This window comes from Pelodiscus sinensis, chromosome 10 (assembly GCF_052426305.1).
Source record: "Pelodiscus sinensis isolate ZL-2025 chromosome 10, ASM5242630v1, whole genome shotgun sequence".
Classification (NCBI taxonomy): domain Eukaryota; kingdom Metazoa; phylum Chordata; order Testudines; family Trionychidae; genus Pelodiscus; species Pelodiscus sinensis.
Genome location: NC_143061.1, coordinates 21,413,663 through 21,439,921, shown reverse-complemented (window position 1 = coordinate 21,439,921; position 26,259 = coordinate 21,413,663). Strand labels below are relative to the sequence as shown.

The 26,259-nt window shown below is 39.9% G+C and overlaps 1 long non-coding RNA gene across 1 annotated transcript in view; it reads right to left on the bottom strand.

Moving 5' to 3' along the window:
- The window catches only part of LOC142830788 (uncharacterized), a 29,519-nt gene that overhangs the window by 3,056 nt on the left and 204 nt on the right, over positions 1–26,259 (bottom strand). The window contains exon 2 of the long non-coding RNA XR_012906275.2: positions 1,516–1,660. This is a non-coding gene — a long non-coding RNA (uncharacterized LOC142830788). The remainder of the gene's footprint in view (positions 1–1,515; positions 1,661–26,259) is intronic.

Here is a 26,259-nt window from a genome sequence, read left to right as displayed (position 1 = left end):
CCCCATCTGAGTGTACCTCAGTCAGCCTTCCTGAATGCGTCTCTGGGCCTCGGCCACCAACTCCTCAATCTTCGCCTGCAGGGCCTCCTCTAGGTACTTACTGCCATAGTGCAATTCCGGATCCCATGTTAGGTTACCTGTCATTGGTGGAATACGGTAGAGCCGCATCCTGTTAACGGTCAGGGTTGCTTATCGAGGGACCATCATGCACATGGATAAGTGTGTTGTCGGCAGGGCTTTCCATTTAACTTGATGGAGTGGTTCTGGGTAGTCACACACCAGTAGGTACCATTCATTTGGACCAACTCTGCATGCGTTAGTTTCTTGGTAACAGCCACATCGAACTTAGACAGATTCATTAAAGCATTATATGGACATGTACATCGATTTCTTTGTCAGAGTGGGTACAACATTCACTGGGGTACAGTGCCTTCCCAGGAACTTTGTAGTATGCCACACCTTTTATTCTGGTAAAGTGACCTCGCCTTAACATTATTAGGGAGGTCACCATTCTCACTAGTTGAGTGTGAGGGATGCCCATGGATGCTTGCCCACATTGTGCGCCAGGTGCAAGAAGGGTAAAGATCATGCGATGGCCGGTCCATATCATCCTTTGTATTCTCATGGATTCTCTGTTTCCCCATTCCCACAGAGGGATATTGGGGAGATGGGGGTCTCACCACTTCCATAAGAGTTGGGTGGACTCAGTCATCTATATGGTCTGTTACAATTCCTTGTGTGCTGATAGCTAGAGTTTGCCCCATTCTTATCTTGCTTCTGAGAACTCGGTTAATTGTTCTCAGCAGCGGGCGCTTCAACATGGGCCATTGCTTCACAAAGATTTGCCATGCTTCCAGGGTGACATCTGTCTATGCTTTAAGTGGGAGGCCCCATCAGGAGTGGGCAGGCCTGATTTCCAAGCACACTATGCCAGTGTAATTAACGCATGACTTGATTTCAGTGTTTGGTTTGTTACCTATGAGATCTCACTCAAGTTCTAATACAGAGGATTGTGTTGTTCTTTCAATGCCAGTGTTGTTACAGTATGCAAAGTAGTTGTGTTTAAATGAAGGATAGCTCAGCACCTTGCATTTTCCTTGGCTATCAATACGCAGCTGTCCTCCTTTAAAGGTGATTTAGACGCTGGTTGTATTAATTGCAAATACTGTCCCCCAAGAGGACCACAGCATGGTTTAAGAATGTCTTTCATTATTAATGGGGAACCCATGCAATTCTATGATTCTCTCCAGGGAGTCTCGAGGTCTTTTAAGGCGCCAGGTACCTGACACCAGCAGGTAACTGGGCAATCGGCTGTTATTACAATGCTGAGGTTACTAGTTTCCCTACTGTTGTGAGCATTGGTCTATGATTTTATCCAAATTTTCTGATGTTCCACTTGCCCATGTCCTAGTTGCAGATTTATTGTTACCTCTGGCTAAGCCCCTTTCCTGGTTAGTGTGTGAGTTTTGCAAAAGCTAAATATTTCATTAGAGTGGCAATTCAAACAAAGCATACCTGATGGAGGGGGGTTGGTACCCCACTCCCAGTCCTCCTTTTTACATGGCACACTCCTTGCTTCCTCTTTCAGGCTCCATAGGGGTAGCAGGAGCTGTGGCAAGAACGGCCTCATGGTTACCTGTTAGTTCCTTTTCTTGTTCACCTGTGGAGACATTGTTAGCATTCAACTAACTTAAACAATTACCAAACTCTTATCCTTCCACTAAGTTTTTTAAAGTCGCCGTTTGATTGGGCCCAATCTTTTTCTTTCCTTTTCTCTTGCTGAATAGTTTTTTCCCTAGCTCACACTTTTACTTTACTTAGAATGTCCTTTCATTTAAAAAACAATACACAACATTTCCAATTCATGTGCCAGAAGACAAAACAAAACAAGACAAACGTAGACAGAGCACAAAACACAACTTGTTATGTCATGACAGTAGAACCATGGGTTTTTTCCCCCTTCATCTGCTCTTCAGCTGGTACCAGCTCTTTCTGATGTTCTGAAAGACAAAAGAACATTTTCCTACCCTCATGGGGGTGGCACATTATATTTTGTAATACTCCTTTACTTTACAAGTATTCTTGCTGACTTCTTGATCAGCCTGCTGTTACCCAATAATTACTTATGCTCTTATTTTGTAAACCAGCTTTTGAGGGTTTGAGTAAAGTACTTCACTGCTCAATTATTAAGTTAAAGATGGTATGCCTCAATTTCCCTTTTATATCGCAGACCAGGTTTTTAATCTGTCTGTTATGAAGCTCCAAATTTATTCACAGGTAGTAACTGAAAAGCTTTACTGCTATAGCAATTTTCCTTAGCACAAGGTATTTGCTAGTTACCATTCCAGCAAGCCTAAAAGGCTTTCTCTTTGAAGTATATGAGGTGTTTTACAGGTTGTATGTTGCTTATTAGCATAACAGGTTTTTTTCTTAGAAAAATTGTTCTCTTTAGCTTATGAGTTTAGGACAAGAAGCAATGGGCTTAAAATGCAGCAAGGGAGGTTTAGGTTGGACATTAGGAAAAAACTTCCTAACTGTCAGGGTGGTTAAACACTGGAATAAGTTGCCTAGAGAGGTTATGGAATCTCCATCTCTGGAGATATTTAAGAGCAGGTTAGATAGATGTCTATCAGGGACAGTCTTTAGACAGTACTGAGTCTTGCCATTAGGGCAAGGGACTAGATATGATGACCTCTTGAGGCCCATTCCAGCTCAAGTGTTCTATGATTCTATGAACTTGCTATAGATGATCCTATACTTGAATCAAGTAGTTAGTAGATGTTTCATATCCCCCTTATAACACCCTTTTAGATATCTGAAAACCACTATCATGTCTCCTCTCAGTCTTCTTTCCAAACTAATTAAGCCCAATTCTTTCAGTCTTCCTTCATAGGTCATATTCTCTAGATCTATTCTAAACTCTATTGTACTAAACTCTGTTGAAGGTTCTGCTTCAATAGTTCTGCTTCAATAATTAATAAAAGGCCCACATATAGAAATACCATTTTAATTGGGATTTTGGTTGAGTGCTGAAGTATAATTGTCTATTTACTGCTAGATTAATCAATTTCTTCCTCTAATGTACTGCCTATAGGTGTTTATCAAGCACATTATTTTACTTATATCACTCCTGGTTTGGACAAATGTTCTGTACAGGAACAATGGTGAGGCTGTTATGGGAAATGCCATGGGTCAGTGCAACCTCAAGTCACCTTAGCTACCTGCTTCATTGGACTGGAACTGCCCACTTTGGAAGTCTCACTGACTTTACACCCTTGAAGTTATAGGCACATTCGGATGCCTCATTTTCTATACAGGCAGTCCCCGACTTACGCGGATCCGACTTATGTCGGATCCGTAGTTACGAACGGGGCTCGCCTCGGAGGACACGGACTGCGGGACCTCGCGGTCCTGCCGCCCGTGTACTCCGGGGCTTTCTCCGCGTCTCCCTGGTCTGCAGACCAGGAAGACGCGGAGCAAAGCCACGGAGGGGCTCGGGCAGCAGGGCAGCCCAGGCGCTCCTGGGCTGCCCCGCTGCCCGAGCCCCGCCATGGCTTTGCAAAGCCTCGGGGAAGCCGGCAGCGGGACAGCCCAGACGCCCCACGGCTGTCCCGCTGCTGGCATCCTCAGAGACTTTGCTCCCCGTCTCCCTGGTCTGCTGGTCTCCAGCAGACCAGGGAGACGGGGAGCAAAGCCACGGAGGACCCAGGCGGCGGGACCGCGGTGCGTCTCGGTCTGCCGCCCGCGTCTTCCTGGTCTGCTGGGGTGGGGGGGCGCAGCTAGTACGCCCTCCCCCAGCAGACTAGGCTTTTCTCCGGATGCCTGTGGCAGAGCAGCTGGGGTGCTGACGGTTGGTCCCGTAGCGCCGCTCTGGGCTCTACGGGACCAACCCGGCAGCACCCCAGCTGCTCTGCCCCAGGCGTCCTGATTCAGCCACTGCTGGTCAGTTTCAGCAGTGGCTGAATCAAGACGCCTGGGGCAGAGCAGCTTGGGTGCTGCTAGGTTGGTCCAGTAGCGCCGAGGAGCGGTGCTACTGGAGCAACCCAGCAGCACCCCAGCTGCTCTGCCCCAGGCGTCCCCAAGTCAGCTGCTGCTGAAACAGACCAGCGCTGACTACAGGAAGCCTGAGGCAGAGTTGCTCTGCCCCGGGCTTCCTGGAATCAGCTGCTGATCAGTTTCAGCAGCAGCTGACTTGGGAACGCTTGGGGTTCTTAAGTTGATTCTGTATGTAAGTCGGAACTGGCGGTCAGTTTCAGCAGCGGCTGAATCTGGACACCAGTTCCCACTTACATACAGATTCAACTTAAGAACAAACCTACAGTCCCTATCTTGTACGTAACCCGGGGACTGCCTGTATCTTTGCAGACATTTCATATCCATCCATGTCAATTCTATTATCTACTGGAGAGATCCTTACATTATTTTGATGCCAGAACCTGTAGTACTTAAAAAGAAAATGATATTACATGGTATTTTCATGATAAAGTATGAAAGTAGATTTATGTTCCAGTAAATCTACGTTCAACTTCATGGACTACATAGCTACCGAAAAAAACAAAGATGTATATCAAGAAAGACTTACCTGTTATCTTATATGAGGCCACTCTATCATATATATCATCACACTTTTCTTTATATATTATTAAGCAAAACAATCTCCTAATTTAGTCATCTAAATCACCAATATTGCATGAAGGAGATTGCAATTTAAAAAAAGTTATGAAACAATTAAATGGCTTTTGAAATTGTAACTTGTTGGTATGAATTTTATTAAAAATATTAAACTGTGGAGAGCCTTGCTAAGGTTGATATATTAGAGGGAAAAGCAAGTCCACAATAACTGACATTTTAGGGAACATGCTAATTCTGGAAGTGGCTGATTATTGTTTGAAACATCGTAATATTTCTAGAAATGAATATTCCAGCAAATGATTTGTACCCAATACACCAATTGGAGTCAATCAACACTTATTGATATAGCTAATCAGCATATTCTATGCAGTTTTTTCTTTAATCATAACCAACTTTTCTACTAGAAAACAGGAATTCTTGTGAAAAATTAGAAGTGTGAGAAATCAGAAAAAAATCTCCTCTCTCCCACTGTCTGATGGTTTTCAATTATCAAAGGTAGAGAAGTAGAATTCATTATGCATGATGGAGACTGCATATACTTGCATGTGAAGGACTGAAACAATGACATTTTTCATCAGTAATTATATAGTTAAAATTTGTCTTTTTGTAACTACATACTGTCATCTTTTAAAAGAAGGGAGGGATAGCTCAGTGGTGTGAGCATTAGCCTACTAAACCTTGGGTTGTGAGTTTAATCCTTGAGGGGGCCACGTCAGGATCTGAGGCAAATCTATCAGGGATGGTATTTGGCCTTGCTGTGAGGGCAGGGGACTGGACTCAAGGTTCCTTCCAGTTCTATATCTCCTTATATTACTAATAGAACTGCAGACTTCCACAACCCTCCTCCCCCACCAAAAAAAAATCACTGAATATCTGCAAGATGCATTTGAACAATTATTATTGTTCAATTGGTGCTGTTATCTCTTAGACTACCAGTTTAAGACTCAAGACACCATTATGCTAAGCAGCGAACAAATAACAAAAATATGAGCCCCTGACCTGAATATCTTATATGATTTTCTCAAAACATTATTCAGGGCATAATTTTCACATCATTAGATACTAAAGCTGCCAATTTTAAAAAAAAATAGCACATACATAGGGGATTGCAAGTAGCTAGTTTTTGTTGTTGTTGTTGTTGTTTCTGTAGAATTTGCTTACATATGGATTGATAAATGCCTAGATTGTGCTCAGAACTAAATACCATATTTCCAGCTGGTATAAACCAACTTAGCTGAATTGACTCATTGAGTGAAATCCTGAGCCCATGTCAATCCTGTGTTCATGTCAAAACTCTCATTGGCTTCAATGATCAGGATTCACCCACAGATTACAATGGACCTTTCTGAATAAAAACATAACTCATATACAATTATCTATTCTATATTGCTACATGCAACATTTAGGAACTTTTACATGTTTTTAAATTGAGCCTTAATGTTAAATATCAAACAAGCCATATCCGGACATTTTTGTGAAATCACATTTTCAAAGAGGAGTTACCTGCATTTTCATGCATGTCCGATTCAAGTATGCAAACCCTGATATCTGTACATATATGTCATGGCTGGCATGCAAGACAGACATGTGGGAAAGGGGGTCATGCACATCCTTGAAAATGTAGTTCTGATCAAACACTAAAATTAAATGAAATACCTGAATTTTACTGAACTTCAAACCTAAGTTTGAAGCTATTGACAAAAAATTATCATAGCTCTTTTTAAGACTGGTATTCATATTAATAGAGATGGTTTATTTCAAAATAATTGACTAATCCTGGAAATAATCCATTTAATGTTGATTGTTGCACTGATCTGAAAGCAAACTTAGAGTCACACAAATTGTAGGGACAAACAATTAAAAAGAAATAGATGAGTAATGTGTTTACTTATACAACAAAGACTTCCAGGATAAGAATATGTTAAGTAAGAATGCTATGTGAGAGATGCTGTGAATGAAGATTTCATTATCTCAGAACAAATATTTTGTTTCTGAATATTACTATTAAGGGATAATTCCAAAGTTCTTTCAATACCAATAAGTCTGGGCCCCAAATTTTCACAGTGTTATGTTTTTTTTCAATGTACTATATAAATCCCAGTTTAGTATTCATGGTACAACATCAACAACATTTAAAGCAATTTGTTTAATTTTATGTAATACATAAGCAGCTATGTAATTGCATAAAATGGAAATGATTATTTGGCGACTCAAAATAGGTACAAAGTTCTGCAAAGGATGCAAATTAGTCATTTACATATAAGTCACTAGTTCTATTAATACCGTTACATGGCCAACAGGCCCCCAAAGTAGTTTTCTAGTCAGCTTGGACTTGTGCTGTAATGAAGCATTCTTAAACTTAAATTCTTTCCCTGTGGTAGCATGCTCCCGGAGAGAGAAGGCTAGCCAAGTGGTATTAATCTGTGGGCTAATAGAAACATTTCCCAGGAGAGACATGAAAGGTGGGTTATAGATTTGCAGAGGTGAGACTACAGTAGCTACCGAGTCAATTCAAGCAGCTTTAATATAACCTTCTCGTTGATTAGTTGAAATAAGCCCTAATTTAGGGAGAATGAAAAGGTGATATATTGGTGATTCATATTAAACGCTCCTAATTTCTGATTTAAGAATGATCTGGGAGACTTATTTATGGAGGTTTATTCTTACATAAAATGTCATGAAGTTTAGGTTGATAATGAAAAAGTGTTCAAACGCATGAAGATGGGTGAACACAGTCTGAAGCAAATAGTTTGTGGAAGGTGGGATCATTTTTCTATGTTCCAATCTACAGTCCACCATTTCTTCTGGTTGAGAAGGAACCAACTGACCTTTTCTAAATTATATTTTTCAATATTTCTTACAGAGATTACTCTATACCTTGGCCTCATCCTATTTCATTTGTGAGATAAAACAGTTTCACAGCATGTAGAGATATGGTTGAAAGGCTAGTTCGGACAGTTACAGTTATGTTCTGAAAAGGGGGGGGGGAATTAGGGGGAAAATAATCCACTGGTCTACATACATTGCTTCTCTGCATTCTTCAGCTACCTGCCCAATGACACTCAGTACTACCGTCATGCACTATGAAGTTGGCAAATGGGAACTTGAATATCAAGAATTCTGGGACGAAATTCTTCCCCCGTTTTATTTGACTTCAGTGTAGCTAGGATTTTATCTTTGGAACTTAATGTCTTTTTACCACTCAAATCCTTGCTGTTTGTAAGTGATTTAAAAACAAATACACCGTACAATGAGGTCAGCTCACAAAGGTAACCTAGTCCCATGATATGGCATATGTTACCAGTTTCTCTGAACGCCTGTGTCTAATGCAGCCGTAGCTAGGGCAGCAGAAGCCACATTCTTTGTGAACCAGGGATTACCACTCTCTGATGTGAGATTGATGCAATTGTAGAACTTGCTTCCAAAAGAGATTGGAATGATGATGAAGCTTGGCAACTTCAATGCCAAGTTTAACATTTATTTCTTCAACCTAGTCTTTCCCAAACAATCCCATAAAACATATTTTTAAAACAGTCTCTACAGAATTGAGGCATAAGAGGAATAGGGAAAAATATATGCATCAGAGACTATAGTGGTGGGCACAAGCTAAGAATATATACTTTCACCCTCGCACAATACCTGCAAGAGATTAGCAATTGGATTAAAAAAAAATGCTGTCTGAAAATATACCTAAGCAAAACTGAAGTGATTCTTTGAGGAAGAGAGGGGGAAAAGTGAACCAAGACACATACCTCGCCATTCACTGAAAGCCTCTGTCCTCCAACCATCAACACTGTACAAGTCCTTGGAGTCTTACAGGACTCAATTTGTTAGTGGCAGGAAATAATATGTCCAACTTGACAGGAAGCTTTGTGCCTTCTAGTGCTCATTGAAATATTTTCATCTAATTTTTTTCAACAAAAATAGTTCTCAGTTTTTCATCATTGAGTCTATTCACATTGAAACAAAAATGGGTTTGGTTTTTCAATGCTTTCATGTTTTTTTTCTTTTCTATTTCCAACCCTCTTTCCCCATATTTTTCCGCAGCAGAGGAAAGGCAAAGGAAAGGGAGAAAAGGCTGGGGGAGGGACACAATTTAAAAAATTCGAATGGAATTGAAACAAAGCCCTTTTAAAATTAGGAATCAAAGGTAAGTTATTTTTCACTTCAGAAGTAACATGAAAATCAAAGAGCAGTGGAATAAAACTATTTGCAAAAAATAAATCAAAACATTCTGAGAAAAAATGAGTTATTTTAAATGGGAAGCACATTTGTTTCTATCAGCTCTAGAACCTTCATCCTGAATAAGGGATCATTTGTCATCTCCAGGATTGACTATTGTTACTGCTTGGAGCAGTAGGTAAAGGGAACATGGAAATTTTAGTTTAATACCTTTTGCATACCATTAAATATTGAGAACAGTGTTTTCCCTGACTGTCAACATCTACTCTTTCCAGCGGATGATAAACAACTTCAGAAGACAAATTCTCTATTGTAGCTTTCCCATATAATTCACCATATTTTTGCTACAAAGTGTCTTTCTTACTGACAGCTGATCCTGTGCTTCTGCTGTTGTCCAAAGAATTATTCACCAGAGACAGCATTATTTGCTTGACTAGGTAGGTCAGTCTCACCTACATCAGTTTACCTTTTGAATCAATTTGAGAGCTCCATTAACACAATGTAAAGTTCATTATCTGGCACAAAAGCAGGCTGCACATTTGACTTCTCTGCAAGGGAAAGTAAACAATACATCCTTTCAAATATTAAGCATGCTCAAAATAAGGCAACTTGCCAATTTTCATCTTTATTAAGAAGCGGGATAAAATTATTTTAATTTACGATGTGGTCAAGCATCAACAAATCTTGCATGCAGCACAAATTGTACGTCCTGACCACACACTTATAACCATCCATAATCAGTGGTAGAAAACTTAACCTCATGGTAAAATGAATACAAATATCTGATGAATCAAACTGGTAATAAGTAAATATAGTCTTTGTTTTATTAATAGTGGTAGCATTTAAATTAATTATACCTCTGTTCTTAAACTTGAAATACTGTTTTCAGTCATAACTATATCTCTGTAGGAAAACTGCCAAATGTTTACACTTGTTGAATAGTGGCAGAACTATATTTACAACATACCAAAATGAAATATTTTGCTTCTGTTTTTCATTTTAATAAATTGGAAAGTTCAGAAAAGCTATAATGGGACCTCAGACAAAGGAATGAAGACTTTGAAGCTATATTGGATCCTAAGAACCCAAAACTCCTATGATAGAGACCGTTGTAGATACTAGCTATAACCATGTAATAAAATGAACCTTTGTCTTACCAGCACTCTGCCCCCTTAACCCAGCTGAACTAAGTATGTCTGACATATACATGCTTAGATCTACCCTACCAATTCACTGGTTAGATAGGAGAAGGAATTGTGTTATAGTTAGTAAACACCTGTAAAAAACTGCTCGCCTCAGGTGCAAAGAGGGAGCTATCATACACTGAGGAAAGGTTCCATCTATGCTGGTAGATGGAATGAGGAAATGAATACTATTTACAAATGAAAAGTCGATATAAGAAAATGAAGGAATGGATCTTATAATGTGTAAATTCCTCCCATGACTTTTCTTATAACCAAGGATAGAGAAAATATACCACACAAATGCCCAATTTTACTTGGTCTTAAAATAACAAAACCTTAGTTTTGTTTACTTATGGGAAAGATACAATTATAAGGCTCAAAAGATGCAAGTGAGGTAGGAATATATTGTTCAGAAGAGGACAGGGAGCTGTTCAGTGTGCTCGACCATTCAATAAAATGGATGGAATTAATTGTATTTTTTAATTTAATAATTATTCTGAAGTTCTTTTTGAATTAGTTTCATTGTTTAAATCCCACCCTCCCTCTACACTGCCTTGCTGCTATAGTGAGCTACATTCCTCCCTGAGTTGTCACTGCCATCACTAATTATGTTTTCCATTATTTAGAAAGTTGGAAGTTGAATTGCATCTTTTAGAGAAATGTAAGCCATGCTAGTTGCCAAAAGGGATTTTCTCTGAAAAATGAGATTTGCAAAAACATTAAACCAGACAACATTCCTCTCATAGCTGCCATTTACCTTGCTTTTAATTATTTACAAAAATAATTTATGTGATTTTTTTTATGGAACTGCATGTCTCAAAAGGCTACCGTGCTAAATGGATGAGATACCATTGCTGGTATGTGTAGTCCTAGCCTGTTGACTGGTTTCCTTGGTTGAAAGAGAACCAGTCTAGAGGTTTGTCTCGCCACCTGCATCTATCATTGGGGTTTATCATGATCCAAAATAAAACTGACAAAGGTGTGTGGATATCAACAAACAAGGGTCTTTATTTAAGCAAACAACAGTTAAAGAAGGAAGGATAAACAAGTGAATTGATAAACCTATAAGTACTCCCCGCACAGATGGTACAAAGGTAATTAAAGGTTATAACCAGTGATATGTTGTGACCAATGATGTATTCGTCCCAGGACTGGATCCAGGTATAAGAAATGGAGGAGTAGAGGATCTCTAACATATCTTGCAGCTTTAGAAGGACTTCACGACCAGGATCAGCTCTGGATTTCCTCCAGATGGAGCTGACAGGCAAGGAGTGGATCTCAAGAACATGTATGTGTTGACTCGGCTACAGTGATGATTCTTCAGTTCTTCCTGTCTGCATCATTATGGGTGCAAATAAGTCTTCAAACAAAGATGGCAGTTGGCAGATGCAAGTAAGATACCCTCCCACAACTAGTAGGTGCAATGTTCTGCCACACCTAAGGTAAGTCTAGACTACAGAGCTTTTCTGGGATACCGGAGGTATCCCGAAAAAGCTCTGCCACATCCAAGGAATGTGTCTGCTTTTCCCCAAAAAATTTTGGAAAAACAGACGTGTTTTTTTGGTATCTCTGTAAACCTCATTTTACGAGGAAGAAGGGATGTTCCAAAAAAGGTTTTTTTCCCCCCAACATTTGGCCCCATGTAGACTGGCCAAATTTCAGAAAAGCCTCTTTCAGAAGAGAAGTGGAAAAAGACACACAAATTACCATTCGCAACTTGCATATCTTTTTCTGACTTTTCTTGGTAGTGTAGATATAACCCTGCTTTAGGCAGCCTAGAGACCCCTGGCAGCTACGATGTTCTACTTCACATTAAAGCAGAACAGCAGCACCAAGACTCTACCACCAATATGGACAGCCCTGCCGCTCTGGTGATCTGGCCTTTATATACCCAGAAGTTACTGGGCAAATTTGGGTTCAGTCTATTTTCCTGCCTTTTAGGAAAAAGTGTGCTACAGGGTACTAAAGAAGGGAAGGAGAAGGGCAACCAAAATGGAGTCTAGGTTGTTGTTTGTTGGATTTAAAGGTGGTGTGCATGCAATATTAAACACCACGTTTTTCCCTTACACGCCCACATGCATAACTAAAATGTTCAGAAAGAACACGGCCAAGAACGTATATGTGCAAAGTTGCATAGAGATAACAGTAAAGCCAGAAATGGTCTGATGCTTGGGTTTACCATTGACTAGTTCTGATGCCTCAGCCATTGTCACTGACATTGGTATCCCAGCTGACATCACTATTCTCACTTTGAGTAGCACAGTAATAACTCCATACCTACTTTTCTTTGTTAATTGTGAGAGGTGGACTATGACATTGTGCCAGGTAAAAGTCTGTTAGACTGTGTGCACTTCCTTTTTCCCAGCCCCTTTAGTTTTGTTTTTGTTTTGTTCAACAAGTGGCCATATATCTCTGAAAGTCGCTCTTAACCTTTAGTGCCTTTTTACTTGCCATAGGTATCATTTTTGGACAGCTGAGTCTTTGTTGCACCATTAATTCATTTACTCTAGAAAAAGATGTTTTAATTTTTATTTAGTTTTATGAGAACCATGAAATAATATATAAATATTATAGACTTATAGCTACAACTCTAAATGCCATCCTGTCATATTTGCTGTCTAGATTTAGCGTAGCAATATCTGTTTTCAGAATTACAGTCAGTGAACAAGTTACCAATCTTAAAAATACCAGTCAACTACATTAACAATAAAAAGTGAAACATCGGCGGCTAATCTAGCAAAATCTATTTGCACTGTAAACGTTCTGGATTACACCTGTAATCAAATCTAGTCCAGTGTTTTGTCTCAGAGTGCTGACAAATTAGATGCTTTGGAAGAAAGCGCAAGCAATCTTGCAATAGGGTAGATTTAGAATAAACTGCCATCCAGAAAATACTAGGAAGCTATGCCCCCGTTCACTATGCTCACTAGCCTTCCTCTCTCTGGGGATAGGCAGCTCCAGCTTCCTCCCTCCCCTTCCCCCCAGCTACCAGGCTGAAGATGCACCAACCCTGACTCTTCCCCCTCCCCCTGGAGCACTGGGGATGAGGGAGCGAGGGAGAAAGCTGGGTGGCTGAAGGAGGAGGCAGGCAGCAGGAAAAAATGTTTTATATACATATAGAGTGAGAGCGAGAACGAGAGCGAGATGTAATCCCTAATGGCCAGAAATTGAGTTAAATTCAGAAACATGAGATTTTATGTTCTTTACTAATTTATATTCTAGTGATCCATATAAATGTATAATCATTCTTAGAATCTTACAGTGTTCTTGGTCTCAATTCTATCCTATGGTAATGGGAGCTAAAGATGTGTTATGTGAAAAAAAGTATTTAATCAATCTTCTAGCCTTCTATTATAAAGAATGCCCCAATAATCTTATATTACAGGACTAGAAAACAGAAGTTTCCTTTTCTAACACATTCGTTATTCTGTATTGTTAAATCATGTCTCCTCTTATTATTCTACCTCTCTAAAGTCATCAATGCCAATTTTTTAAATCATTCGCCATATGACTTTTCCATGTCTGTAATCTCTCCCATTTCCAGTCTCTGAATTTCTTTAATTCAGTCTGGTCAGAGATAGCATGAACAACACTAAACACAATAATCCAGATGATGAGTGTGAAACATTGGTTTATATAATGGTGTATTTTGTTCTTTTCTGTATAGTTGTCCATCCCATTATTCATGCATCCCATCAATTTATTTGTTGTTTTTTTACTGCAGTTGCACAATGAACAGTGCCTGTAGTACAGGCAGTCCCCGGGTTATGTACAAGATAGGGACTATAGGTTTGTTCTTGAGTTGAATCTGTATGTAAGTCGGAACTGGCGTCCAGATTCAGCCGCTGCTGAAACTGATCAGTTTCAACAGTGGCTGAATCTGGACGCCAGTTCTGGCTTACATACAGATTCAACTTAAGAACTCCAGGCATCCCCAAGTCAGCTGCTGCTGAAACTGATCAGCGGCTGATTCCAGGAAGCCCCGGGCAGGGGCTTCCTGTAGTCAGCCACTGGTCAGTTTCAGCAGCGGCTGACTTGGGGACGCCTGGGGCAGAGCAGCTGGGGTGCTGCTGGGTTGGTCCAGTAGCGCCGCCGCTGGACCAACCCAGAAGCACCCAAGCTGCTCTGCCCCAGGTGTCCTGATTCAGCCGCTGCTGAAACTGACCAGCAGTGGCTGAATCAGGACACCTGAGGCAGAGCAGCTGGGGTGCTGCCGGGTTGGTCCCGTAGCGCCCAGAGTGGCGCTACGGGACCAACCGGCAGCGCCCCAGCTGCTGTACCACAGGCGCCCGGAGCAAAGCCGCGGAGCACGGGGCAGCGGGACAGCCCAGACGCGCCTTGGCTGTCCTCCTGCCCTTGGGCTCCGCGGCTTTGCTCTGCTTTGCTCCCCGTCCCCCTGGTCCCAGCAGAGCAAAGCAGAGCAAAGCCACGGAGCACGCGGGCGGCGGACAGCCCAGACGCGTCTGGGCTGCCCGCTGCCCGCGTGTTCCGCCGCTTTGCTTCCTCTCCCTGGTCTGCTGGAGACCAGGGAGAGGGCCCCGTTCGTAAGTGCGGATCCGACATAAGTCGGATCCGCGTAACTCGGGGACTGCCTGTACTCATGTCTCATGTCCAGTCTTTTACTTGGGTGATACAGTTAACTTAGAATTCAGTCTGGTAGCTCAATTTTTCCTCTCTAATATACATTACTTTGTATTTATTAACACTGAATTTAATTTACCATCATCTTGCTAATTCACATTGCTGAACTTTCATTGAGATGTAATACAGGCATTGGTAACTGAAAATGCCTTCATTATTTCATTATTATTGCATTTTTGGGTGCTTTTCTTACTTAACATTTAACTTATTTCATGTAGAAATTCCTTATGCTCATTTTGACCCAGCTAGCTTTTAGGACATTACGTTTCCATTGCCATATCATATGTTTTGGGAGACAAATGATTTTCCAAATGCCAGTGGAATTCCTATGCAAGTACACATTTTACTCTCATTAATACCAAGAGAGCTCATGATCATTATTGCTAATACAATGAATACCAATGTGATGTACAATCTGCAACAAGCTCATTGAATGCTGAGGAAATAAAATGGTAATCCTAAATTTACATTCTTGATAGTCCATTACCTCCTTTTATTTGATCATTTGGAAGAGTGCCTGTGTAGCTCTTAAGTATGTAAAGAGGGTTATCAATGAATGTATTCGAAGTTTGGGGTCAGGGAAATGGATTATTTTGGCTGGCATTAGTCATGGTATGCTCAGAAGAATCAGACACAAAGGGCATATCTACACTATGGGGAAAATCAACCAAGGGCAGAATTTTGGGCAGATGGGAGGCTGGGTGACAGCAGCTATGGGCTCGGGGATGCAGCTTGCCTTTCATCTCATTCCCCAGATCCTAAGAGAGTGTGGGGAAAGTCCTTGCATTCTGTGAATGCCTCTTAGACCTGCCCCTCACCAGCCAGGTCTGAGAGGCATGCATAGAATGCAAGGACTTTCCCCTCACTCCCTTAGCATCCTGGGAATGGGATGAAAAGCAAACCATATCCTGGAGCTCATGGCTGCTGCCCCCCCTAGCCACCTGAAATTCTGCCCTTAAGAACAATGCTGCCATGGTCAATCTTCTGGGGTTTGATTTATTGAGTCTAGTAAAGATGCGCTAAATCGAACACAGAAGGCACTTCTGTTGGTGCTGGTACTCCTGCTCTTCACAAAGAGTAAAGGAAGCTGATGGGAACGTTTCGTCCCATCGACTCCCCGCAGCATGGATGGTGATTTAAGACATGTTGACTCCAGCTACACAATTAATGTACCTAAGGTTGAAATCTTAGGGTGCATCTAGACTACATGGCTCTGTCGACGGAGCCATGTAAAGTAGTTTACTCAACATAGTCAATGAAGCGGGGATTTAAATAATCCCCACTTCATTAAAATAAAAATGGCTGCCGTGCTGTGCCAACAATGAGCTTATCTGGCACAGCGTGGCAGTCTAGATGTGGCGCAGTTGACAAGGGAAGCCAAAGTTTTGGGGTTTTTTCTTGTCTTCTCCACAGTGAATTCAGGAAGGGTGTACTTAGTTGGTGGAACAAGAGTTGATTGTGAAACTATGATGTTGCAACTCATTATGTTGCCATGGGGCAGATATTTAGTGCAGGTACTTCCAAGAGGAGGGGTACAATTATCAGATAAATGGATTGGTAAGGGTCTTGAAATAGGTATTTCTTAAATGAATGGAAATGGAAGCAGAGTCTTGAGCTCCTATGACACAGAAGAAAGCTAATACCCCCTCCTATATAACCCACTTTAATTCTCATTTGATGTTGGAGATGGTGTAGTCCCAGAGACAGGGGATAGGAAAGTGAGGGAGATGGCTGACAGAAGCCCTCCAACTATATACGAAAGTGTTCATGGAATTATCTGCATTTTTATCTGCTGGGTACTCCCAGATACTTGTTAATGAAGTTGATGCCTATTTAAACCACATCCAATGTCTCCTATCCCCCTTCCAGCATAGCCTGAAAAAGGGTATATGTGAATTTGAGGGGGAATGGACTATATTTCTGAACTATTTAAGCACGACATTCAGAAACTTGGGGTATTCTACTTTGGAAAACAACAATAGAAATAAAGAATAGCTTCACTATTGTAAATACTTTACTCCCATCTCCCCACATCCACAGTTCCTCCCCACTCCCTGCCAATCTCACAAAGTTTAAAAAAATGTTTCCAGAAGAAACTTTCTCAAAGTGTGTTTTATTAAAATTGTGCTCACTACTGACACATTGATGAAGCTCTTCTTTCAAGTTGAAGCTTCGGTGCTTTTCATTTCATCAAGAAAATACATAAAATTTAGTAAGAGAAAAAAGCATTAAACTCCAATAAATCATTTAAAACAAATTAAAGTGATGACTGAGCTGACATATTCCGTTTTCAATAAGCCAGATTTCCAACAAACTACAGACATTATTACTCACAGATTTAAATCTGGAAAACACAGTTCTGCTTGTTTGTTCACACTTGAGTACACAAAATCAATCTGGTGGCTGGGTGATAAAGCAGAACACTAACAATGCTATAGCACGCAAGATGGTAGCTTAGTGAGTTGGGACACTGCTAGTTCTTTTATTACTCAGAGCTACTCTTGGATCATGTCAAATGGTGGAAGTTCTAAACATGAATGATGTGAGAGATTAATAAGATCAAGTGATTATCTTTTAGGGTTAGATGTAAAGTTATATATTTTAATGAGAATTGAATAGACTGGTGGGAGAAAACTCAGAAAACTATATGCTTGGAATTTCCACTGTTCATATATCATTCTCCACTGAATTATGCTAAACACAGACAAAGAGGAGTTCTAATCATGTTTATAGGCCCCTAGAGTGGATAAATGCTTATGAGCAAACAAAACAATTTAAGACTGGAAAATGCCTGTACGAGTTGCATGACTAGGAAGCATATGCTGTAAATAAAGACAACATTGTACATTTCACAATAGGTAGGGGCCTGAAAGTGTACTACAATGATAGTGACCTTTTCCAACATACCCAACAAGTTCCATAATTCTCAGCACTGTGTGAGTATGTCATTGGCTGTATTTTGACACCAACTGAATCTTTTGTTTTCAAGCTAACGATTTTCTGCTCTTCCAATCATGGAACAAATGTTCACCCTAACATTTTTTGTGATCTTATTTAGCATTGTGGGGAACTCTTTTATTTGAAAAATATTGAAGGGCCAGATTTCAAATAAGCTAACAGTGAGATTTCCAAGTGCTCAGCAGCCACAACTGAAGCTTTTGAGAAGAGCTCAGAACATGTTTAGGCACTCAAATAAAGGCAAATTTCTTAAAGTGTTCAGTGACTAGGAGCTCCCATTGTGACAACAGGGCAAATAATCAAAATTGCTCATCCCCCAACATGCAACTGATAGGTTCAACTTTTCTGTGAGCCTGGCCACGTATGTAGATGCTTGAATTAGAGCCAGTCTTCTCAAAATCCAGGTATTGCTGGATAAGGTTGGTTGGAAAAATTTCTGTCAAAACTGGTTTTAGATGGAAAATTGAGTCTTCAACTAAAAAACATATTGCATTAAAAGTATCTGCTTTCTGCTTAATGTTTAGTTATTTCATTGAAATATTTCAGCAGAAACCTTAAGGTTTTGGATGACAGTGGAGTTGTAATGCCTCCCCACGCCCTCATTCAATTGTATGCAAAGATCTGAAGCTAGACTATGGCTCCCAAAAAGCACCTTAGGAAGGGATTTCATGCTGAACAGCTTCCACTCACAAAAAGTGGAAACTGAGATACAGTTCAGTTTCATGTATTTTAGCAGGAAGATCCTCGCCTATCAGAGGGACTGACAGAATTGCTGGGCCTCAGGGCAAAGTTGAGATGGGGCAGTCTGTGCTTCCAGAAGAGGCAGGACCTCAGGTGGAAGGGACAGAGTTGGAAGCAGCCAGTTCTCAGCACTGTTTCGACCGCACCATGTTCCCTTCCCCCACCAGGCCTCAGTGCCACCTAGGGTTCTGGTGGTGATTTAAAGGCTCCAGGACTCCAGCCTCCACTGCTGTCACAGTAGTGACGACTGTGGCTGGGAGCCACAGGCCATTTTGCTTCACTGGGTCCTAGGGCAGTTGCCCCCTTTGCCCTCCGGTCGGCGGGCCTGTGGCCTATAGGGGAAAATGGAGAAGTAAGGCACAAACTGCAACCGCTGTGAAGCACTACAAACCCCATACTCTACAAAAAGGTTTTGGTTTCAAATTTTCACTGTAAACTTGAAATTTCCTGTGAGGAGTTTTAATTAAAAAAAGATGTTTTCATCAAATTTCCATAGGAAAAAAAGTAGATAAGCTCCAGTGCTGAGCCTTTCAGTAATGCTGACTATATCAGGAATTTCTCCACTATCCCATAAAAAGTGTCTATGTTCAGTGTAACAATAATCTATATCAGTCCCCCATAACTTATATATGGGGAGAAACTTAACTCCAACATAATTTTCTTCTATGTCGGGGTGGAATTCATAAGTAATGGGTTTTTTTCCCTGACCCAAAACTTTTCCGTAGACACACTGCCATAAATTTAGTCATTTTTGAAAAGACAGCATCTAATAAATGTCATTCCAAAAGGAATAACATTATAGCACTAGGGGGAAATGATTTTTAGTTGGTTCCATCATATCAAACCATAGCACTTTGTGGACAACCTTTTCATATAAGGGGGGTTTGTAGAATGCCCAAAAGGACACTGAGATATTAATGGTTTCAACACCTTTCTGTCACAAATGGAAAGATAATTAAATCCCATAACAACCTAGGTCAGCCACACACAAAAAATTACAGCCAGCATACTTTGTCTGCATTACATTCCTGTCATTTGTTTGTCTCTCGCATATGTCACCGTGTCTCATACAACCAGCAATGAGGTGTGTCTGCATTTATGATGAACACCTAATGAGTGACTAAGAACAGCGTCAATCACTCTGACTTTACTGGTACTCTCGGCTTGATGTGCTTCTTATTAACCTAAGAAGCATTTTTCAATCAAGAAGCAATGTTAAAATATTCTTTAAGTGTTGTACAGTAGATGTCATAAATCAATGCATATCTTTTCCATCCACGTGCAAAATGAATTTTTATGTGCACTGAGGAATGTGCAAATGTTCACGACCAGTAGAAACAAAACCTAGCTGTGTGTGCTCTGCTAATCAACTAGGTGGCATTTAGTATCAGAGGGGTAGCCGTGTTAGTCTGAATCTGCAAAAGCAACGAGGAGTCCTGTGGCACCTTATAGACTAACTGAAGTGTAGGAGCATAAGCTTTCGTGGGCAAAGACCCACTTCGTCAGATGCATGTCATGCATCTGATGAAGTGGGTCTAGCATAAGCTTTCGTGGGCAAAGACCCACTTCGTCAGATGCATGTCATGCATCTGATGAAGTGGGTCTTTGCCCACGAAAGCTTATGCTCCTACACTTCAGTTAGTCTATAAGGTGCCACAGGACTCCTCGTCGCTTTAGGTGGCATTTGAATCTCTCCTGAACTGCCATACAAGTACACAGCTTACAGGAAACACTGGTCATTATAATTACAGTTCAATTTGTTCACGTGTGGGATCATAAGTGGACTCCCTATTTTGAACAGTTTCCAAACTTTATTGTCTTCAATGTTTGTGCCAGAATTGGTTTATTGCAATAATGAATATAGGTAACAAAAACACATGGCATGGGTGCTAACAAATGCAGTTTAGGAATTCCAATTTTAATATGGGATATTGAAGCAAAAGGCCTCCTGTATCCCCATGACTCAAATGTTCCCTTTATTCTTAATCTTGGGTGGAACAATGTGGGGTGTATTTATCAATGTATCTATTTATCAGTGTGAGAAGAGATATTATTTTAATTAAAAAAACATAGATGCTACATGAAGCTACTTTCCACTTTTTATGAGTAAAGCTCGGAGAATCTCTTGTATACTGTACATAAATCTTTAGTGGAGATAAGGTATTTGTATGTGTGTCATAAAACCGACTGTTAATCATTTCTACTAAATTGCAACATGATTCAAAGGTCACCCATTAGCTTCTGAGAGGTTAAGAAACGTATTGTTCAGTTACCATTTTTTTCTAGAATTTCTGCCTGATTTCAAATGTCTGTCAAGCATGACAACAGTGTTTTACCAGGAGTTAATCTTCTAGAATTTTTAAGACTTCTGTGACTATCTTGACCTAATCTTTAGTTCAGTCACATAGTTTCACTTTCTAAATTCAAAAGACTGATGTGTTAAACAGATGGATCGTTTCTTTTGTTTCATGTTAATAGTTCTGTTACTGCACTCTTTTGATTCTATTGGTATTGATGCATTCTGGTCCCATCCTATTAACCAAAAAGCCCTGCAATCATGTCATTAGTTTAAAGCCTACTAGGACAATAGTAATAGAGATGTCTTGAATAATTATAGGGGAATTATGTGGATTAAGCAAATGTTCAGTCATTGCTTTACCAAGACTAACACTATAGGAAAGAAAAACCTCCCAAATAATATCAATTCCACAGAAAGACTTACAGTAAGACTTTTATTTCAGAATTCAGTCATTTTTACTGAGCAATATAGTGACATTTAAGGTTATCTGAAAAGTACACCAGTTTCTTTTTTTAATGAATATGCTGATTGGTTATTACAAATCCTTTTTGCTTCAGGTGAAATTGACAGAATTTGTTATGTATCAAAAGTTACCATTTGTTACACAGGTTGTTCTTACTTAAAAGAACACAGACTTTGTCACTCTGGATATATTTTCAGGAAAGAATTTAATGGAGGAAAAGTTGTTATCGCGCCTCTTTTCTGCCTCAACAAAAAGAGTGTCAGTAACTGAGCTTTGTGAGGCATGGCACAACTTTATGCACTCAACCATGGAGCCAATTGCATTGTATCTGGTCTATAAAGCTACTTCTGCATTTCAAAACACTTTTCAGTGCTTTTCTGCACCCCTCCATTCATTATTTATTGTAAGAATCCAATTTGAGTTTGGTTATTCAGATATTTTAAATCAGAAATCAACTATCATGCAAGAACCCACCATCCCACAGAGAATCTGTGAACTTCATAGCAAATGGCTTGAAAATATCAGCACTGGAAAATTCAGATGCCTATGATATTTCTGACCTATATCCCTGCCTGCATGGTGCAATGTTCACATTTCTACTCTTGGTCATAAATGGGAAATTAAAATGTAATAAAGACGGTATATGTGAATATTTTTTATTATTGTAAGTGAGGGGTAAATTGATTTAAGAAATACTGTATCTGAACCTACTTCCAAAACTAGAAGTGAACAGAACTGAGGCTACTCTTGAAGATTGTCAGCAATACTTCTGGCTGTAAATCTGCCATATTTGTACAAATGAGTCCATGTACAAGTTTGCATAATTAGTACATTTGTATTGCTCATTTGTGCAAAATTTCCAGTCAAACCCATGAGCTTTGTCTTCTTGCTCCCCATCCACTAATTCTCTGTTTTGACTCCTCATCAAACCCATAATTCCTCTTTCGAATTTTCTCTCATTTCTCTGCTTTCCACGCTTTCCCCCTCAAGTTTCTCTTATCCCCAACAGCACTTCCCCCAGCTTCCTCTTGAATCTGTCCCTTCACTTCTCTCTCCAGCTGGTTCCTTCTGGTTCCATCCCAGACTCTACCTTTGGTAATCATTGTGAAGTCTCTATTTTACCTGTGGCCATAGACGTATGACTAGAGCAATGTCTAAATAGCAGTATTTGGAGGGGAAATGTGCTGGGTATTGTTCTAGTACAAAGGTAAGGAACTTACAGCCTACGGGCTGGCTTGCCTGGATCCAGCCCCCAGGCTCAGGGCTCATCCCCAGAACTGGGGAGCTCACACTGGCACTCCAGTCTTACCGCTGTCCCCATGAAGGACTGGATCACACAAAATCTACTAGCCTGGGCCCTCCCCTAAGCTCTGGAATGCAAGGGGAATGTGGGGAGTGTCTTTCCCCTTCTCAGTCAGGGCCATATCAGACTTTGTTTTGTTTTTTGATTTTCACTTGTGTGCCCCCCCCCCCCCCTCGACTAATTTTTCTGTGGTTTAATGGCCACCAATCCAAAAAAGATTCTCCACCCCGTCCTAGACACATCTCTGGGGACGCTCGTCAAATGGGAGACTATGCTGTGAGACGGGAGATATTTGTATCTCTGTGCTTTAAGTCTTTGAGAATTTTAGTCAAGATTTTTGTAGTATGGATTTCTATGCCTTCACACCTGGAAAATCAATCAAAAAGGCAATGTCTTGTGCCCCCTCACACAATTCCCTGTTTTTCCAATCAAAATATTATAACAACTGCCTAGGAGAGGTCACCCAAAATGGGGTAACTGAGAAAAAGTTATGACTGATTCTTCATTTCCTACTTTCCTTTTGGACTGAACGCAGAAATCCCATAAGAAAGAGATATTTACAGGATTATTCAAACCTGCTGATAAATTTGTAGACAGCCTGTGTTTTCCAGGTCTCCAGCATATTCTAACTAAAATTAGGATACACATTTACATGTTAGGTTCTTTATCTGAACTAGCCAATCAGTCCTTTAAACAGGTGATATCTCTTCTCCTGTGCCTTCCATTACTATTGTCTCAATAGAGTAGACAATGTCTAGCTCTAGAAGTCAAGCCAACTGGTTCTATGTTTGGCTGATTATTATTATGGGAGAGAAAGTCAAACTGAGGATGGAAAGTAAAGAAACCAAAACAAAACAGAAAATCACCTCAGTGCATAGACACCAGTTTGTTATTGCAGCATTGCTTAGGTTGAGGAAAGCTCATTTACAGAGGATTGAGGAAAAGGGACTGATTGCAACAGTGCTAGTAGTTTCCCCCTCCTTTGCCACTCACACAATATTTAGCCCATACGTTTATCTTTAAATGGCGCCGGAGTCTAGAAGGTGTTGAGCACGTACATTCTTTCAACAATATCTATGGTACCTTCCAGGGTCAGGCCCATAACCTCTTTCACCCTAAGGATTCCCAAAGCACCTTACAAATGTTAATAAGGGATTTCTTCCTCACCTTTAGGGATTATAATCCATAAAGGTATCCAAAGCACTCTTCTCATTAATGATGTGCAACCATCTCTTGGGTGAAATATAGCAACAATTTACTGGTGCAGAGCAACAGTTCATGGAATATGAAAGCATAATGACAATAAAGGTACCCAAACTACCACTGAAAGTCCTCATCTGAACTGTTTGTTTGATTTGAAATAGAGATGATCTTCTAAGTTTAAATCACATTTTATTTTAACATTTTTTCAAGGTTTAATCAATGCAATTTGCATGATTCTACAGTTCCAGCTTATCACTCTTGTTCTTTAACATTGTTTGTTAATTACAAACCCATGTTTAATTATGGAACATTAAAAAATTGCAAGCCAAACAAAATGAGGTTTTCTAAAAGATCAGAAGCAGCAAATATCTCTGAAAGCCAACTTCACTGTTTACAAAGGATAATTAACCAATTAACAACACATATTTGTACTTTAGTCTAAATAAGTGGAAAACTACAAGGAACACTTACCATCACTTACTAGAGTACAAAACATTTTGTATAACAACGAGCTACACATTTTTGATAAGTCTCTATTCTTAATGTATGGTAGATCAAAAGAACCAAGTTCAGGCTTTCTGTACGATACTTGCATGCCTGTAGAATGAAATATTCTTCCGTTATTTATTTTATCTAAAGTTTTCAGTGCATACTGAGCACCAAAGAAGAAATAAAAGTTACATTGGAACAGGAAACATTGGAAGAGAGGTATATTGGAAGAGAGGTACATAAAAAGGATGAAAATGAAAGAAGGTATATAACTATGTGAAAGTGTATCAGACAAAATCCTCTTCTTGGTTTTCTCCTTATCGATAATACTTAACTATGTGTTTAGCTTTATTATGAGTAACATAAAACTAATAATGTACACTTATTCTTTTGGAGAATTGCAAAGCATTTTCTAAAAATTGTAGTAGCCAAGTATTACTGCAATTTGGACAAAGTTTATGCACAACTTACAATATCTACATTATGGAGTATTCTTAGCATTATTTTTTGCAATTATTATTCTGTTAATTGTATTCATGTTAAACATATAGGCTGTGTCTAGATTGGCAAGCTGTCTACACTGTCCGCTTGAATTTCCGCAAAAACACTGACTTCCTACTGTCTGAAATCAGTGCTTCTTGTGGAAATACTATGCTGCTCTCATTCTGGCAAAGCTTTGCACAAAAGGGCCAGTGTTGACAGCTCAGATTTGTTTTGTGCAAAAAAGCCCCGATCGCAAAAATGGCGATCTGGGCTTTCTTACTCAAAACCACGTCTAGATTGGCAAGGATGCTTTTCCGCAAAAAGTGTTTTTGCGGAAAAGTGTCCGTGCCAATCTAGGCGCTCTTTTCCATAAATGCTTTTAACGGAAAAACTTTTCCGTTAAAAGCATTTGTGGAAAATCATGCCAGTCTAGACGTAGCCAGCATGTTTAAGAAATGTTTTCTTTAGAGTCACTCACTATGTTGATCAATATGGAATTTGCAAGTATCAATCTTTATTACAAAGTTGTCTCTACCTGAGTTTATGTATATTATAAAAAATTGAGAAAGTATAGGTAATGGCTTATCAGTTTTCAAGCTTTCAAATCTAATCATATTTTTAGACATGGCATTAAACACTGGAGGTTAGACATATCACAACTCTAGCCCATTCTATTTGCTGTAATAATCCTTCTTGATTAAGACTTATAGTTAAATTATATTAGAGATCAGCAGTAATTTCTCAGTGGAGTGACATTTATATTTCTTTCTTTAAACAAGCATTACCGACATTCAAATGAAAATGAACATTTTAGATGCTTGCATCAGACTTGTCGTTTAAACATTTTTTCCTTGTTTATTGTTTCATTATTTCAGGAAATAATAGTTTGTACCCTTACTTTAGCAGGTGTAAAATAATATTATAATTTCATCTAGCAAATGTTTAAGTCACTATTGTTATTGAAGTATAATGCCCTAAACTGCCACTACACATTTAGTAATTCTGATAAGTACAATATATTTTCACTGCAAATTCCTGAAGCTTAAAGACAGCAGATATTTTAATGAAGGTACAAGTGAGAGCTTGCTATTTATACTTTCTGATCAGTGCAGAGATCTTTACGAAGAGCAGATGCTAGTCTGCAAGACAGCAGAATTGAGTACAGATCATGGAATTCATAGACTAACTGTTGCTTTAATGCCTTTTCCAGTTCCCAGGGAAGTCAGGGGGACTTTTACCACTTTCTTTGATGGGCGTATGATTGAATTCTTTGAAAAGATTTAACAATAAAATGAGAAATAAATACATGGAATTAAATGTAATAGTGTACACAAGCATTCAGCATGGATATTTCCTGGTGTAAAGGACCATGCCGTACCGTGAGGTTGCTTACTCCCACCACCCTATTTATTACAACACTCCTTGTGTCCCTAATCCCAGCATAGTCTTGCACATTGGACAGAAAACCCCCAACCTCTCCCTGCTTTCCAGAGAAATACGTTTTCTTTAAGTCTCGTATGCCCATTTGTGGGACTTGCTTCGCTCCAGAGGATGGAGTAGGGGGGTTTGGGCCCTCCCTCTCTCCGAACCCCGGCCCAGGACCCTAAGGCAGGGATCACCTATCCCTGCTCAACAGCTGGGGTATTGCCCCTAAACCCACCCACTCACGGGCTTCACGACC